The sequence below is a fragment of the Eschscholzia californica genome, unplaced genomic scaffold, assembly GCF_041429995.1.
Source record: "Eschscholzia californica isolate CP2 unplaced genomic scaffold, dmEscCali1.0.p SCAF_3, whole genome shotgun sequence".
In the NCBI taxonomy this organism is placed as follows: domain Eukaryota; kingdom Viridiplantae; phylum Streptophyta; class Magnoliopsida; order Ranunculales; family Papaveraceae; genus Eschscholzia; species Eschscholzia californica.
Window position 1 is genome coordinate 56,109,589 of NW_028238420.1, and position 18,583 is coordinate 56,128,171.

Consider the following 18,583-nt stretch of genomic DNA (forward strand, 5'->3'; position numbering starts at 1 on the left):
ACCATGACAGGTTTCGGGTTTTGGGACTTTTCTCCTAGCTCTACTCTCAACTATAAACATGCTAATATGTTATGGGTGAGCAAAACTTGGTCGAATTTGTCGAAACGGCTAACAACAGACATTTTTTTCAACCGAAGCAAATTGGACTTCATTGATTTGGTTTCAATTCTGCTTGACCATTTTGTAACGGTTCAAAACAAATCAAACCTTTACATGTCGTAAACTAGTATAAAATATATTTTAACTACTCCCTCCGTCCCAAATTAAGAGTCCACTATTCCTTTTTTGGATGTCTCAAATTAAGAGTCTCATTCCTAATATATCATATAAAATCTCTTACTTTTCCCGGAATACCCTTTCTTTGATATTCTTAATATAGGGTGCATTAATTAAGCTAATTAAGATATTTGACATTTTCCAATACAAAAGTTGGTTTTTCTTTGTAATCTTTCAATTACTTCAAGAAAAGTTAATTACTTCAAGAAAAGTTAATTACTTCAAGAAAAGCTACATGTATTTCAAGAATGGAAATTATAGTCCTTGAATTACTTCAAGAAAAGTTGTCAAATAAATAAGGGTTAACATGGAAGAAGAAAAAATATGGAAATAAGTTGGATTACCAATATGGGACTCTTAATTTGGGACGGAGGGAGTAGTATATAACACTTTTAATTACTGATTTTTTTTAAATCGTAATGATTGTTTACACATTTATATTTATATATATATATAGCGGGGATAGCTCAGTTGGGAGAGCGTCAGACTGAAGATCTGAAGGTCACGTGTTCGATCCACGTTCACCGCATTTAATTTTTTTTTATTTCCTGCACACGCTTATAACTATCTTCAGCGGCTATAACAACACAGTCCTGACAAACTTTTTTGTAACTTCAGCGCTACTGTGAGAAAACCCCAAATGGTATTGGATAATCGTCTTCCTACCAGTGATGTAGTTGTAATACTCATCACTCTTAATGGGTGCACTTTTGAACTTCAAGTGCGTATGGTTCACGACGAGTCGACAAATGGACGGGTTGCAGGTTCACCGGCTAAACCTTGACATATGCTGAGAAGTGCATAGATTTGGAGGATTGGGCAGTGGTTAGACTGTACTGCAGTGATGTCGTTGTAATACCCTCTTTATCTTATATAGCCCGAATTTATGCCTCTGTTTTTTACCAGTCAAGCTTCAAGCCTTCTAAATTTTAAGTCGAAAACCGTGTACTGCTACTTTAGACTAAAGAACCTCCATCATTAATGTGGGTACGGTTCTGTGATCGATGCCTCATTCTGTGTCGATTTGTGATCGATGCCCCATTCTTTATCGATTCGTAAGGGGGATGATTTTTATTGTGCACAAAAAATGCAGGTGGTGAAGGTAACAAAAGAGTGAAAGAGTAGCTATTAAGCATCCAAATGACACGCCATTGTAGGTCTATTCTATAAGTGTATACGTGTATTTGTTCTTTTTAAACTTTCTTAAGGGTCCTTTAGTCATTTCACTTTTGTAAACTTTATCTATATAATGGAATCAGTTAGCCCTGATTAGGGTACCTTGACCAACACTTCTACATGGTATCAAGAGCCGACTAAAAATATTCTTGTTTTCAGTGCTTCTTCTTCTTCTTTCTTTCTTCAATGGCCGATTCTACCCAGCAGATTTCTTCTCCTCCTACTGCTTTCTCTACTGAAAACCCACCCTCTTCTTTCTCCTTTCCCTCCCTCACTAACATTTCCAATCTTATTTCGATCAAACTTGATCGAACTAATTACCTTCTTTGGCGTAGTCAAATGCTACCTATCTTGCACAGTCAAGACTTATACAAATATGTTACAGGTTCTTGTCCTGCTCCTCTTGAGTTTCTTCCCAATCCTTCCTCTTCCACTCCAACTCCTAATCCTGATTTCTGCTACTGGCATCGCATTGATCAAATGTTACTCTCCTGGATCAATGCCACTCTTACTGAGCCAGTTTTAGCTCAGGTTCTTGGATTAACAACCTCTCAAGCTGTCTGGGAAGCTCTTGAAAGAAATTTCTCCTCACTCAACTCTGCTAGGTTGATGAATCTCAAGCTTCAACTTCAAACCTGCAAAAAGGGTTCACAAAGCATCACTGATTATCTTCTTCGAATCAAAAACTTATCTGACTCTCTAGCCTCTGTTGGTCACTCTGTTTCAGACCAAGAACTTGTTCTCATTGTGCTCTCTGGTCTAGGACCTGAGTTTGAGTCTTTTGTGACCTCTGTTACCACTCGACTCATTCCTCCTACCTATGATGAACTTTACTCTCTTCTCTTAACCCAAGAGTTTCGTATTGAGTTACTTCAAACCCCAACTCCTCCACCCACTGTTCTTCTCACTCAATCTCCTTCTCCCTCACGACCTTCTTTCACTCAATATCGACCCAACAGGGGAAGGTCTTACAATAGAGGTGGAGGAAGAGGGTCTTACCGAAATGGAGGAAGGGGTTCTTCTCCTCGACCTTACTCCTCTGTTCTTGGACCACCTCCAGAAAGGATTATTTGCCAATATTGTGGTCGACCTGGTCACACAGCTCGTCAATGCTTTCAAATCACTCGATCCTCTGAATTAGCACAATCATTTGCTACTCTTGGTCTTGATAATTTTCATCCTGATCCACATTGGTACATGGATTCAGGAGCTAGCAATCACATTGCCTCTGATTCAGCCTCTGTTGTTTCTCGTGCTGATACATCTGTTCCTGATCAAGTCATGGTGGGAAATGGTCAGACCTCCTCTGTAGCTGGTACTGGTAATGTTCTTCTACCTTTTCATCACTTCTTACTTAAAAATGTTCTACATGTTCCTGATTTAAAAAAAAATCTCATATCCATCTCTCAACTTCTTCGAGATATTAACTGTTTCATTCTTTTCCATCGCTCTGGTTTCTTTGTTAAGGAAATTCCCACAGGGAAGACCCTACTCGCCGGAACGATCTCTGATGGCCTTTTTCGCCTTCTTCCTGCCTCTGCTTCTGTTTCGTCTTCAGCTTTCTTTACCAAAGTGGCGTCAAAAGGATCTCGTACCAGCCCTGAAATCTGGCACAAGAGACTTGCTCATCCACATATTCGAAATTTTAAATTTATTATGTCTAAGTTTCAATTACCAGTAACTACCTCTGTAATCAACAACAATTTATGTGAAAATTGTGTTTCGGCTAAGCATCATACTTTACCCTTTTCTTCTGTTATTCATCATTCGAAATTTCCGTTAGATTTGATCCATGCTGACTTATAGGGTCCATCACCGGTTGTTTCTTCCTCTGGATTCAGATATGTGCTCTTGTTGATCGATGATTTCACTCGATTCACATGGATATACTTCCTACACCAAAAATCAGAAGTTACTAAAATTATAAAAGATTTTAAAATTTTGGTTGAGAATCAATTTCAAAATAAAATAAAGATTTTTCAATCGGATGGAGGAGGAGAATTTGTTAATCATCAACTTTCCCAATTTTTCACTGATTCCGGCATCATTCACCGTCGTTCCTGTCCTCACACACCACAACAGAACGGTGTTGCTGAGAGGAAAATACGACATCTCGTTGAAACATCTCTGACTCTTCTCTCTCAATCCTCTGCTCCCATCACTCTCTGGCCAGAAGCTTTTAACTCTGCAATTTACACTATAAATCGTCTACCCACCCCTATCCTTCATGGTTCTTCTCCTTTTCAAAAACTTTATCTTCGAAACCCTAATTATTCTGATTTAAGAACATTTGGTTGTAGGTGTTATCCTCTCCTAGTTCCCTACAACACCTCTAAACTTCAACCTAAAACTAAACCCTGTATTTTTATAGGTTATAGTTCTGATCACAAAGGATATCGATGTCTTGAAGATAATTCGTCTCGTGTCTATATCTCTCGCAATGTACTGTTTGATGAGGAAGTTTTTCCCCTTCGAACTACTCCTTCTTCTTCCTCTTTGGGTTCCCATCCTCCATTACCGACCTCTGCAACTTCTCTCTCTTGGACTGTTTGTCCTCTTTCCTCTTCTGTACGAAGAGGTACTTTTGTTCCCTCTGTTTCACCAAATGTGGATAATCCACCACCTGTCCATCCTCAACAACATACCACTACACCTGTGGTCCAACCTTCACCAGCTGTGTCTTCTCTCCTTCCTCTCTCTACAGCTGTACCTCATGCTCGTTCTGCACCAACATCTGTCTCTCGGCCTGCCACATCTCAACGGCTTCCTAACGTCGTCACGGCAGATAACCCCACTACTATGAATCAGGTTGAGTCTCTGTCACCCACTAATTTTGTCCCTACTGTACCCACTATCACTGGTCCCACGTCACAGGTGGCAGCTCCATCACGACATCCAATGGTCACTAGAAGTCGTGATGGCACACGTAAGCCAAAGATCTTGTTCACCTCCTCACACAGCTTACCTCCTTCTCTTCTTTCCTAATTCGAAAACCCTAATTTCACTGAACCATCTTCCTATCATGAAGCTTCTAAATATTCTCACTGGAAACGAGCCATGGTAGAAGAGATTTCTGCTCTTCATTAAAATAAAACTTGGGAGCTAGTTCCTCCTCAACCTCACATGAATATTATTGATAATAAATGGATTTACAAAGTGAAACAAAGATCGGATGGTAACATTGAAAGGTTTAAAGCGAGATTGGTAGCTCGTGGTTTTCATCAACAACAGGGACTTGATTATAGTGAGACATTCAGTCCAGTGGTTCGTCCAGCAACTATACGAAGCGTTCTTACTCTAGCTGTTAACAATGACTGGCCTGTGAGACAACTAGATGTAAAGAATGCGTTTCTAAATGGGGATTTGAAAGAAGAGGTGTTTATGACACAACCACAGGGGTTTCAAAATCAAGATCATCCAACTCATGTTTGTCGATTGAAGAAGGCGATTTATGGTCTGAAACAGGCCCCGAGGGCATGGCACTCCAAATTTACATCATCTTTACTTAATTTGGGGTTTCGACAGTCTATCTCTGATCCCTCAATGTATTATCAGAGAAATTCTAACTCATTCATAGTTATTCTGTTGTATGTTAATGATATTTTGGTGACAGGGTTCTCAGATTTGGAGGTCGATCATATTATCTCTCATCTCCATCAACGTTTTAAGCTCACTGATTTGGGGAAGTTGACGTATTTTTTAGGCATGGAGGTTCATCGTTCCTCGAATTCGATTGTTATCACTCAGAAGAAGTATATTCATGATCTTCTTTGTCGTTTTGGTCTTCGTGATTCCAAACCAACATCAACACCGGCGAAATCAGGCTCCAAATTATCTTCCAATGATGGTGATCCAATCCCTGATCCTACAACTTACAGAAGTCTCGTCGGAGCCCCTACAATATCTGAATCTTACTCGACCAGATATCACATACTCCGTCAATCAGGTGTCAAAATTCATGAAAGCTCCGACTAATGTTCATTTAATGGCGGCGAAAAGGATTCTTCGTTATCCGAAAGGTACCATTTCCGATGGTCTTACACTTCGCCGATCGTCGTCATTACAACTTCGAGTTTACTCCGATGCTGACTGGGCAGGGTCTCCTGATGATAGGAGATCCACGTCAGGCTTATGTGTTATGATGGGTCCCAATGTTATTAGTTGGACATCTAAAACTCAGCCAACTGTGTCTCGTTCCTCCACTGAGGCTGAGTTCAGGGTCGTGGCCCACACTACAGCTGACGTCACCTGGATAAAGAATCTCTTCTTCGAACTTGGATTTCCACTAGAGGCACCTCCGGTCATCTTCTGTGATAACATCAGCGCCACATACCTTGCTGTTAACCCAGTCCTTCATTCTCGGACAAAGCATGCTGCGATTGATTTTCACTTTGTCCGAGAACAGGTTACTAATGGAAGATTAAGGGTACATTATATCAGTGGAGAAGACAATGTTGCTGACATGTTTACAAAAGGTCTCTCTACCACAAGATTTCTCATGTTGAAGAACAAGCTTTCACTTTGTCACCGGCGTTCAGCTTGAGGGGGGATATAAGTGTATACGTGTATTTGTTCTTTTTAAACTTTCTTAAGGGTCCTTTAGTCATTTCACTTTTGTAAACTTTATCTATATAATGGAATCAGTTAGCCCTGATTAGGGCACCTTGACCAACACTTCTACATATTCGACATATTATCTTGAACACATAATAGTGCAATGTGGATGCATCTTGTCACTTTCCTAACCATTTCTTTAAAATTTAGATCTACACTAAAGTTTTATCATTTTTCCAACTTCTTCCCGCCTGCAATAGTTTTTCATACGGTTAAGGTTGCAGTCATATTCAAGTACTCAAACTACGTCTCGGCTAGGTATAACACGTACGTGTTTAATACCTAATGCATATGTATCAGAGCCCAGGTATAACACGTCTCGACCCAATAACTATTGAAGCTAAGAGCCAACGAGTCAGGGGGAGATTGTTGGGATAATCCCACATTGGGTCTCGGTCGAGTACAGGTAGAGTGTAATAATTAAAAGTTTAGAATGAAACCCCAATTAATAAACTCTTAACTTTATTAACAGTACATAAGACCCAAAAAAGATGGAGTTGGAAATATTTGGATTATATAATTACCAGATTTGGATTTTAAGATCGGAAATACAATGTGAGAGATTTCATCTATGAAATCGAGAAAATTAAACACAAGTAATTCGTTGGGTACGAAGCAGGTGTCCGTCAGGTAAGGACAATCGGGATAAACAGTATGGTCACTTGGTGAGGGGTCCTTGCCCTTGTCTAAAATATTAATTACCTGTCCTGCCGGCCTGGTTAACCCAAGCCAGGTTATGGGTACCCATAGTCCTTCACGGACTCGGATAGATCAATCTGGACTAAAAAGCATCTATCATCGAGGATAAAGTTCAGTGATGGATACTTCATTGACTGTCCATGATGCATTTGTCGATCTATCCGCCACGATCGCTTGTTCTTCACTCTCGGTCAAATTGAACAGGGGTTTCTTTTTACTGTGCACAAAAAATGCAGGCAGTGAAGGTAACTGGAGAGTTAAAGAGTAGCTATTGAGCATCAGAACGACCGATGCCATTGTAGGCCTATCAGATATATCTTCTTGAACACATAATAGTGCAATGTGGATGCATCTCATAACTTCACTTCTGGAACAATTTTCCCTCAAACTTGGATCTAACACATCTAGAGCTTTTCCATTCTTCCAATTTCCCCATGCCTGTAGAAAACAAAATAATTTTTTTGTTGGAATAGTGATTTCATCTAATGAAGGAGAAAAGAAGTAAGAAACTGGTTATACTCACATGTCCTAGAAGATCTTGAGCAACTTTAGACTGATAGAATGATGTGTTCTTTTGACCACTAAGAAACGAATACCCACTAAAAACATCTGATTTTACAGAGAATTGTCAGTGCATTTTACAGAGAATTGTCCGTGCATTGCATACTCTGGAGCCATATATCCACTAGAAACGAATACCAAATGAACCAACGCGTTTAGTATTTCGAAATTTCTCGGAACATTGCTATAAAAATTGAGTGTATGATTTGAATGCTTACTATGTTCCCACAATTTTACTTGTATTAGCTTGTGTTTGGTCCACCACAAAAAGCCTAGCCATGCCAAAATCCCATATTCTGGCAACCATATGTTCATCTAACAATATGTTGCTTGCTTTGAGATCTCGATGAATAATCTTAAGTCTAGAATCCTCTTGAAGATACACAAGACCTCTAGCAATCCCTTCAATAATCTTGTATCGTCTCTCCCAATCCAGGTACGTTCGCTTAACCGGATCTAGAAATTTGTACACCAATTTTATTATAAAACTCTATGAAAGTAAATTGCTTAAAGTTTGTTATGAAATTATGATATAAGTTCTAGAAATATAGAGAAGAGAGAGAATAGTTGTCAAACCGAATATAAATATATATGAGTAGTCTTTCATCTTCCTCCAAACAAAAACCTAGAAGCCTTGCAAGATTCCTATGTTGAAGTTTAGCTACTAAAATCACTTCATTCTTAAATTCTTTTCCACCTTGACCTGAATGTGGAGAAAGCCTCTTCACAGCTATCTCTTGCCCACCTAAAAGTTTACCCTGAGGACATCAAGAGAAACGAAAATGGTCAAACACGAAGACCAACTCCAAATACTAGATAAAGAAAAATTGAAGTTTCTTCATCTTGCAACCTTGTAAACAGAACCAAATCCACTTTCCCCAAGCAAATTAGCTTCAGAGAAGTCATCTGTGGCAGTTCTTCTTGTCTTAAAGTTGAACTGCAAAGATTCTCCACTTAGAATTTCGTCGTCACCTTCACCAAAATAACAATAAGAAGGATGAAGTCAAAATGACGAACTATTTCATTCTACATTTTAAGCTACTTACCATGAAACTTCTTTTTCGCCTTCTTTCTTCGAAAACAGAAGCACCAAAAGGCTAAGGTAGCTAATACTGCAATTACCGAAGGAACAACTATGTAAATAGCAAGCTTCGACTTGTTCGTTCCGTTTGCTGCGTGAGTAAGAACCCAATCTTATAAGCAACTCATATAGTTGAACTCAATACTGCATAACTAAATGGTTGGTCCCTTCATTTTATCTTCTCTCCAGAAGTTGGTTGGTCCAATATTTTGAGTCAAAGTTAAGAGTGTGACTATTTCAAGTCATAGTTAAACAAAATTTATTTCTAAAGCTGGTAAGAATCTATAGGCATTGTTATCACCCACATCTAAAGTGGGTTTTTCTATAAGCGACCCACCAAAACTAAAATTTGTTGTAAGCGCACTACCTCACTAAGAGCATCTCCAAAAGTGCTCTAAATCTAGTGGTGGCCAACGGGCCGTGCCAACACGGAAACGGACCGGCACGGCCCGTTTATTTGAGGACACGGAACGGAACGGAACGGTTCGTTTCGTGCCGTGTCGACCCGTCACGGGTGTGGCGTGCCGTGTCGGGGCTAGGATTTTAGAGCCCCAGACCCGTTAAACACGGCCCATTAAACACGCAGGAACGACACGGAACGGATCGTACACGGCACGACCCGTGGGCACGGAACAGAAACGGCAACAACGACACGCTAGCAACGGCCCAATTTAGTTATTTGAATTTTTAAGCATTACCTAGGGTGTACTAACATCTTCAAAACACTTTTAATTTTTTTAATTTTAAAAAGTTACTTAGGGTGTACAACACTCTCTTTTTAGGGTGTTGTACACTCCCACCCTATTTATTAGTAATTGGTGTAGTACAAAAGAGGTTTTACTTTTTTTTTTTTACTTAGATTTTTTTTTTGTTGAAACAAACTAAAACTTATTTTCAAAAAAATAAACAAATAAAGTGGTAAAGATAGTCCCACACCTAAACCACAAAATATAAAGTAAATGTGGAGAGTCTTTGTACAACTCTTTTCCAATAAAATAAACAAAGATATGATATAGACTCTAAAGTTTTTGTACATCACAATTTTTTACTTGAAAAAAAAATGTAATATTTCTTTTATTACTTTTTTTTACAAGTAAAAAATATTTATGAATGGGTCGGAGCCACGGGAACGCCATGGAACGGCCACGGGAACGACTACGGGAACGCCACGGAACGGCCACAGAAACGGCCGGGCCGTTCCCATGGGCCGTTTCTGTGCCTAGACCTTTGTGGTTTGGGCACGGCACGGCCCGTTGGCCACCACTATCTAAATCTTTATATGTAGAATTTTTCAAGCTCCAAAGGAAGCTCTATTACTCTATAATGTAGAGATTTGTGAATAGTGACCTTTCACATTTAAAGCCTCACTATTCACATCTCTAGATTATAAATTGACACTTACGTCCTTGATTCCCATAAAATTTATAGTTGAGTCCTTAATATGTTTTATAAATTGACACTTACGTCCTACTATTTTTGTATTCTGATAAACTAATGCTCCGTAATATTGTTCAATTAATTATATATCTATAAACTACCATAATTGAAATTTTAATAATAAAAATAAAATACTTAACAAAATACAAAATTAGATAATAAGTAAGACCATATCGTCTCGTAGAAATTTTATCATTTTTCTACGAGAATAGTTACGAAACAATATGTAGTAGCACCATAATCTAAAGACATTTTATATAAATCTAGAAAATAAAAAATGTAAAGGATAGTAAGCTAGAAGGATAAATATTTTATTCCTAACCAGAAGAATAAATTTAAATCCTTCTAAGAGAAATTTGGCGTCGTACAGTGTATACAAACTCAAAAATAAAACTTTGTATTACTATTAGACACTTAAAACGAAAGAAAAGTACAAAGTCAACCATCTTCCATTTTCCAAAACCCTAAATAACTTAAACCCCTAAGAATCAGTATTTGTGCTTGAATTCCCACTTCAGTATTCTTTTCTCAGTTTCTGGTTTTGAGTAGGGATGTCAACGGGGCGGGTTTGGGACGGTTCATCCTCTTCCCAACTCCGTCCCGTTAGCAAACGGGTTTTACCATTACCGTTCCAATAATTAATCGGGGCAGATATTCAATTACCATACCCGCAACAATTAAAAATTGCTAAACCATTACCGCCCCGTCCCGCCCCGTTTAATATAACATGAGTGGGGTCTGGTCGGGTCGGGTTCAAACAAAATATTTTGTGTTTTGTTTTACAAAAGTTATTTTAGTATGAAGTAACATAACAATCGTTAATAAAATTTTATAATACTTTGAGTTTATCAATCATAAACACTACAACTACTTAAATAATATAAAACATAACATAGTTAAATTGATAATATAAGATTAAAGTTTTAGAAACATAACCTTAAATAAAACATACTAGAGTATGGCCCGTGCCTCCGGCACGGGGTTCTCATGGAACATCTGTTGCGTTTGAAAATATATATTCGATGAACATACACAAAAAAAAATTGACTTATTTAAGTATTGAGATATAATACGTTCTAAAATGAAGCGAGTTTTTCAGTATGATAAAGAAGATGTCATTCACTGTTTCACTTTCTTTAGTAGATATCACATTGTATGAATTAAAATTATCATATAAAAATATTACATTAAACGAAACAAAAAAAACATTTCCGAAATTCCTAGAACATAAGAAAGAACTAAAAATTCAAAATTTAGAAAAATCTAATTAATTGCATACAAATAATAAAATATTACATACGAAATAAACATTAAAAAGGAAATGTTTATATGTGTTTGCCTCAATCATATGTAGTAGCACCATAATCTAAAGACATTTTATATAAATCTAGAAAATAAAAAATGTAAAGGATAGTAAGCTAGAAGGATAAATATTTTATTCCTAACCAGAAGAATAAATTTAAATCCTTCTAAGAGAAATTTGGCGTCGTACAGTGTATACAAACTCAAAAATAAAACTTTGTATTACTATTAGACACTTAAAACGAAAGAAAAGTACAAAGTCAACCATTTGAAAATATTGTCACAAAATTATCGAATTCTTGCTGTCTCCCTAATATTTGTAGCTTTCAACTTTCATATTCTCTGAAGATTCTTGTAAGATAGCAACGTTAACAAAAAATCGCTCATATATTAACGTGAAAATTGAAGATGATAGATGAAAGTTAAATCAATTACAATGGTAGATCTTGTTCTTGCCTAAAGTAATTTATTAGCAGAAGATTTACTCATTGTTAATACAAAATATATTTCCACTCGAATTCATGATGTGATTTATCTGTTTATAATCTACATAATAAAATTTGTCCGGACCTATATATCTACTCTTTAGAGTTGGAGTAGGGGTATAAATGGGGAAGATCTAAATGGTATCTAGATTTTACTGTTAATAAAGGAATCTATTTAATGAGAAAGAGAGAGGAAATAAAGATCGAGGGGCTAACATAAAAATTAAAAAGAATTTTATTACTAAATTATGATTGAAATTTATTTTGTTTCTTTTTTTCTTAAATTAGTTATTTTATTTCTAAGAAGGAAACGATTATTGTTTTTTAAATAGGTAACTTTATTTCTAAGAAGGACTATATTTTGAAATTTGAGAAGGGCTTCTAGACAATATGCATAATTAAATAAGGATGTTTGTCCCAGTCATCGTTTTCCCTTCTGTTTTATTATATAGATATTGTCTAGAAGCCCTTCTCAAAATTTAAATATAGTCCTTCGTAGAAATAAAGTTACCTGGAGTATTTAAAAAACAATAATATTTTCCTTTTTAGAAATAAAAATTTTAATTTAAGAAAAAAAGAAACAAAATAAATTTCAAGGGTTAAAAAAAGAAATTAAAATATCTCGCTCAATAAAATAATGACTAATTTAAGAGAAAATTAACAAAAAAATAATACAAAAATATAATAACTAATAAAAATCTCTCTCTCTCAATAAAATATAACGATAAATTTCGTAACATTTGATTGATTACAAGTGTCTGTGCCTTAGGGCACGGGATATACCCTCGTCTATATAATAAAACAGAAGGAAAACGATGACTGGGACAAACATCCTTTTTTGATAAAGGATATTGTCTAGAAGCCCTTCTCAAAAGTTAGAATATAGTCCTTCGTAGAAATAAAGTTACTTATTTAAAAAACAATAATCGTTTCCTTCCTAGAAATAAAATAACTAATTTAAGAAAAAAAAAGTAACTAAATAAATTTCAAGAGTCAAAAAAAAGAAATTAAAATCTCTCTCTCAATAAAATAATTACTAACTTAAGAGAAAAGAAAAAAAATAACACAAGAAAATAATAACTAATAAAAATCTCTCTTTCTCAATAAAATATAACAATAAATTTCGTAACATTTGATTGACACAAGTGTCCGTGTCCTAGGGCACGGGACCCTAGTGGTTTTATATATAATCTATATTAATTATATGTAATTTATCAAATTTTAGAAGTTATAATAAATAAAAATAATAAGTTATAGATTTAAAACTAATAAAATAACAAAGTTGTCAATACAGAGACTTGAATAGTGTTTTGCGTATCGAGTGAAACTCTGTTTAAGGAGTAAAAATATAGAGATTATGCCAATATAGAGCTCTAACGTTTGGTGATGCTCTAATCAGTGCACCTTTGACTTCTTTTTGTTCTCCTTTTCCTTCTTCCTTTCATTTTTCAGTTTGATTTTCTTCAAAATCTTACCAAATCCTTAGTTTTTTTCTTTTCTTGTTTCTTAATTGCGCTACCATGTGTAGTTTGTTATTTCAGGAAAAGACCAAATTTCTTTTCATCCCTCCATTAGGTCCCTCCCCAGACCCTCCGCCTGATGTGGCGACATAGTACTTAGCATATACTTTCACCATTCTCTCTTCATCGCTCGCGTGAGTGTCTAGAGACTGGGTTTTAGGTGTGCGCTCAAGCTTAGTAAGTACCGAGGCCTTTTGCGTGGGCTCATGGTGTCTTCGCCAAGAACAAAATTCCGTACCTATGTGAGGTGGCAAAAGCGGGGACAATATCGATAATTGCTAAGGTTCGGGGCGTTACAAAGTGGTATCAGAGCCCACCGAAAAGGCCTGATACTGGGCTATAGGTGTCGCTCAAGCTTAGTAAGTAGCAAGGCCTTTTGGGTGGGCTCGTAGTGCATTCACCAAGAACAAAACCTCGTACCTATGTGAGGTGGCAAAAGAGGGGACAATATCGATAACTGCTAAGGCTTGGGGCGTTAAAAAGTGATATAAGAGCTGATGATGGCTCTTAGCCGAGGGTAGGGGATTGTAATATCTCACATCGCTCGCAAGAGTGTGCAGAGACTGGGATATAGGTGTGTGCTCAAACTTAGTAAGTACCGAGGCCTTTTAGGTGGGCTCATGGTGCCTTCGCCAATAACAAAATCTCGTACATTTGTGAGGTGGTAAAAGCGGGGACAATATTTGTTATGACAAAAACAAGTAATTCAAGAAAAGCAATAAAAAATAAAGAACAATCACACAAAACACAAGAGATTTACGTGGTTCGGTTGGTGAGACCTACTCCACGGCAACAACGACGCGGTGTTTTCCACTATGATAAGCAAACAAGCTACACAAGAGATTCGTGAGAATTTGACACAGATATTTCCCATGGTTTTAGTTTATATAGTCACTAAAACCCTAACCCACCGCCATACTGACTCTCTGTTTTTAAATCTGAAATACACATGGATATGCTAACACTAATAACCGACATAAGCTTTACTCCTCATTCCAGCTCTTCCTCGGAGTCGTGCTTCGCATACCATCACTGCCTCAGTAATCACCTCTGCCAACTGTTGAATTTTGTATGTCTCTAAGACTCTAATTAATGTTGTAAGCGGGATCTTAAACATCTAATGTTTAACCCTAGTTAACCAGGATCATATGCAAGAACTAATAAGAACTAGAATCGGGAAAAACTAACCTTAAACGCAATTTTTCCGTCGAACATTTTCAATCGTGTGTGAAGATCAAGAGCTCCAATTATCGCCCCTCTACTTGAGACACCGAGTAGGTTAACTTGATCTCCCTTCCTTAATGTTTGCTAGGACTTAATGGAAGGTTGAGAAGAACTTTTCTTCTTGACTAGCTTGATTGAATGAGAGTTTTTTCTCTTTAATCTTCTCTCTTAAGATGTATGAGAGAGATGATTTCTTTGAGAAAATTCCACACCTTTTCTGAACCCTGACTGGTCCTTATATAAAGAATTCCTAATAAGAGTTTCACACAAACAAGGATTCCTAAAGACCCTCAGAAAAGATAATATCCCTAATTTCCTTAAACACCCTTTTAAGGGAAATTAGGGTTTCTCCTTAGGGTTTGACATACATATACATACATACAGAGATATGACATTCATAAGATAAAGTATGTATCCTAGATTCGTTTCTAGGTTTGATATCTTCTATATAGCTATTTGTGGAAAATTGTGACATCTGTATGTCTTAACGAGCTTCTAAGTCTATTTTCGTAAAATATGGACTAATGACATGTTGCGTTTCTTCCTTAATGATTTCTGAAATCGATTCAAGGAAAAATTTTGTTTGGACCGTCGGATGGCCGGGTCAATTTCGAAAAAATTTGGTTGAAATCGAAAGAAGAAAAGTCAAGACCTCCCACTCGGATTAAGGTCCGAGTCATACTCGAAAGATCCAAGTCAAACTTGGTCAACATGCCCTTTGACTAGCCCGAGTTACCCCAAGACAAGTCTCCGACAATGGCCCAACACTGGCCGAACCAAGACGACACGTTCCAAACGTGTCAGGTCCATAGGTCTGGACGCGTCTTGGCCCTAGGCCAGACGTGTCTGTCCGAGTTTTAGCCTTTTCGAACATGAAGTCCGAGAAGCTGGGACGCACTAGACGCGTCCTAGACGCGTTTGGGAGCATGGTCGAGGTCTCGGTCCTAGACCGAGACTTTCGTATCCTAGGTCATCTTAGACTCCAAGTCCGAGATGCCTTAGGTGTGTCCAGACGCGTCTGGTAGGGCAGAGTCGGTCGCGTCCTAGCCGCTGGCTTTAACTATTACTCCCTCCGTCTCAAAATGAAAGTCCATTATTCCTTTTTGAGTTGTCTCAAAATGAAAGTCCCATACCATATATAGCCTATAATATCCGACATTTTGGCAAATATACCCCTCATTAATTCTATCAATATCAAGTACATTTATTAGGAAAGATGATGCACGCACTACTTTTGTCCAATAAAATTCACTAGATTGAATTACAATAAATGCTAACATTCTTATTTAATAAGGACAATATGGGAACACACAAAACGAAAATAAATCGGGTGAATTTCGATAATGGACTATGAATATGAGACGGAGGGAGTATTTTGTTTTTTCAATTTCGCGGCTCCTGTTTTGATCTTCAAAACCATATTATGGAAACAAAAATCTCATTGATTTTAGTCATAAGTGATTATATTTTACTAAATCTAACTTCTAATAATTTCAAAATCTGATTATATATAGATCTTATAATTTAATTATGGTGATCTTCAAAACCATATTATGGAAACAAAAATCTCACTGATTTTAGTCATAAGTGATTAGATTTACTAAATCTAACTTCTAATATTTTCATAATCTGATTATAGATCTTATAATTTAATGATGGTATGCCAAAAAAATATGTATAAATAATGACATCCATCTTCAAGATACCAACATTCTCATACTAGTAGAACAAGACCTAGAACATCAATAATGACTTTCGAGTGCATCAAGGGCCCTCCATGTCAAGGTATGTGTTCTTTAGTCCTCTGTAAGTATGTCATATCATTCTGTCATTATATGCTAAAATGGGTAATCTTTAAAATATTATTTTGTAGGTAAGTTGATTTGGATGGAGTTGTTGGGAAAAAAACTACATGAAGCAATAGATGTGATTCATAAAGACCGTCCAGATGTAACTGTGGTGGTAACGACACTGGCTGAGCCTAACCCAAAGGACCATTGTTGCAACCGCGTTATACTCATCGTTAATGAAAAGGACGGACCCGTTCTTAACTTCCCAACCATCGGATGAGCGATCTTTATTGAAGAGCAAAATAAGTGAGATGAAGCTATCATTAATCATGTAAACTAGACAGACTACTGTTGCCATAACTTTCTTTTTTGCAGTAGTTTGTCTTTTGTTAAACTTCATATTCACATATCAATTTGATACTAATTCACATCTATATAAGAGATCTATATATGAGCATCTTTCTCTGTATTTAATCTATATCTCTAAACTTAAACTTTTAATTCTGTAAAAAGACCAAGTCAGAACTCTAATTTTAATATGAATGTTGAGTCCATGATAGGGCTACATTATTCATTGAGTATAAATCAAATATTTCATATAAGTTTAAATGGGAAAGTTATTACAAATTTTGAGTTTATTATTCGCATGTAAAAATTTGTTTTACCTCGTTTGTACAAGAGGACTTTGATTAAAGTTTGACACCAGACCTACAGTCATGTGTTGAGTTTTGCATTAGAGGCGGTTTTTAAAGATAAACTCTCAAAAATCTTATGTGGTACTCTAAGTTTTGAAATTCGAGTCTTGCACTAGAGATGCTATAATGCCTTCACTTTTTTATAGCATAAAGTTTCCATAATTTAAAAATTAAGGGGAGTTGATTATTATTAGAGAGTGATGCGTATTTATACTAACCTAAATAATAGGCTGAAATAAATCCGATTTTATAATAAATCCGCAAGTGCACGGGTCTATGTAGTGTAGACCTAGCAAGTACGGGTCGATCCCACGAAGACAAGTTGAACCTATTTTTAATCCTAAACTAGTGAATAAGTAACTTTGAGATTCAGTTTTGATGATAAAATTAAATAACTATCGAAAATAATAAATGATTGAGAGAAAATCAATGAAAAAAAACCTAGAGTTTGGAATCCACCATAAATATTCATAAAAGTAATATCTAACCATTCATAATTCTCTATCTATTTTATAACTCAATATTTTATATACCACTTGCATTCAAATATCGGATAATATGTAGTTTCAAAAGCACATAATCATATAAAAGTTTAAACTCAATTTAGCGAAACAATGATGACTCAACTATTATCTATCAACTAATAAGCATAAATCATTAAAGATTCAAACCTAAATATGATATATCAAATCGGAAGAATAGATAATGAAAAATACATCAAAAGAAAAACTAAAAAGAGTTTAATATTTTCTTATAGCAAAACACAATCAAGAGAATCATTGAGACTAAACACAATTTTATTCATATTTGTGGCTTCATCTTTCACTCTAGGTGAAGAGTTTAGCACTCCATTACAACGATGAAAGTAGTTAAATTAAAGAAAAAGAATAAGATTTCACCCATATGACGTTTCGGTGTTGATCTCCGTCCACTTCCAAAGTTGTACTTGCAGTCCTCTTCACTTTATCTCTAAGAAAGTAAAAATTACTTTCTCTCTGTTTTCTTAGTTGCCTCTCTCTCCTCTCCGTTCAATATGGCTACTGTTATATATATAGATAGGGTATTAGGGTTTCAAACCAGTTTCTTTTACGGCAAGATTTTTCATCCTAATCCAACTCCTCATGGATTTCTAGATTCTAATGAATCCAAAAAAAAATCCCTTGTGTAGTTATCAAATCAGTTGATCAAACTATTAAGTATCTCATGGGACCCACATCCCAAACAACCAAAATTGAAAACTCAAGTTGGAAACCCATTTAATCTATTAAAAGTGGCGGTCCCACTTTCTTTTCTTTCTTTGTTTTTTACCAGCTCAAACTCATTAGCAGGAGCCACCACATGGGTAAGCTATTTACACATCAGGTCCATGTGAATTTGGTTATCTTCTTCATGCCTCTATTAAATTGCCTGACTGCAAAAACGAACCCTAAACAAACCATTCTTTTCACCAGCATCATCTTTTATAAGTACCAGGACACATATCTTAATAGATATCTCCATCATCTTCTTGTAATTAGTAACTTCTTTGCATTTTTGAGAGTATCTTGCAAAAACTATTTAACACAACTAATTTCTCCAAACTTAGCGACTAACACACGAAATTTGAAGACAAATAATTGAGTTCCAACGAACTCATCAAACATCCCCAAACTTATATTTTGCTAGTCCCCGAGCAAAACTTAAAAATAAAACTATGCCTAACTCACCACTTTCGTAGGGATCA

The 18,583-nt window shown here is 36.3% G+C and overlaps 1 non-coding gene and 1 pseudogene across 1 annotated transcript; one reads left to right on the forward strand and one right to left on the reverse strand.

Moving 5' to 3' along the window:
* Nucleotides 1-732: 732 nt before the first annotated feature.
* Nucleotides 733-805, forward strand: TRNAF-GAA (transfer RNA phenylalanine (anticodon GAA)). The gene has a single exon. It is a non-coding gene; the product is annotated as a tRNA-Phe (tRNA).
* Nucleotides 806-6,861: 6,056 nt separating this feature from the next.
* Nucleotides 6,862-18,360, reverse strand: LOC147552141 (cysteine-rich receptor-like protein kinase 10; annotated as a pseudogene).
* Between the last annotated feature and the right edge of the window lie 223 nt (nucleotides 18,361-18,583).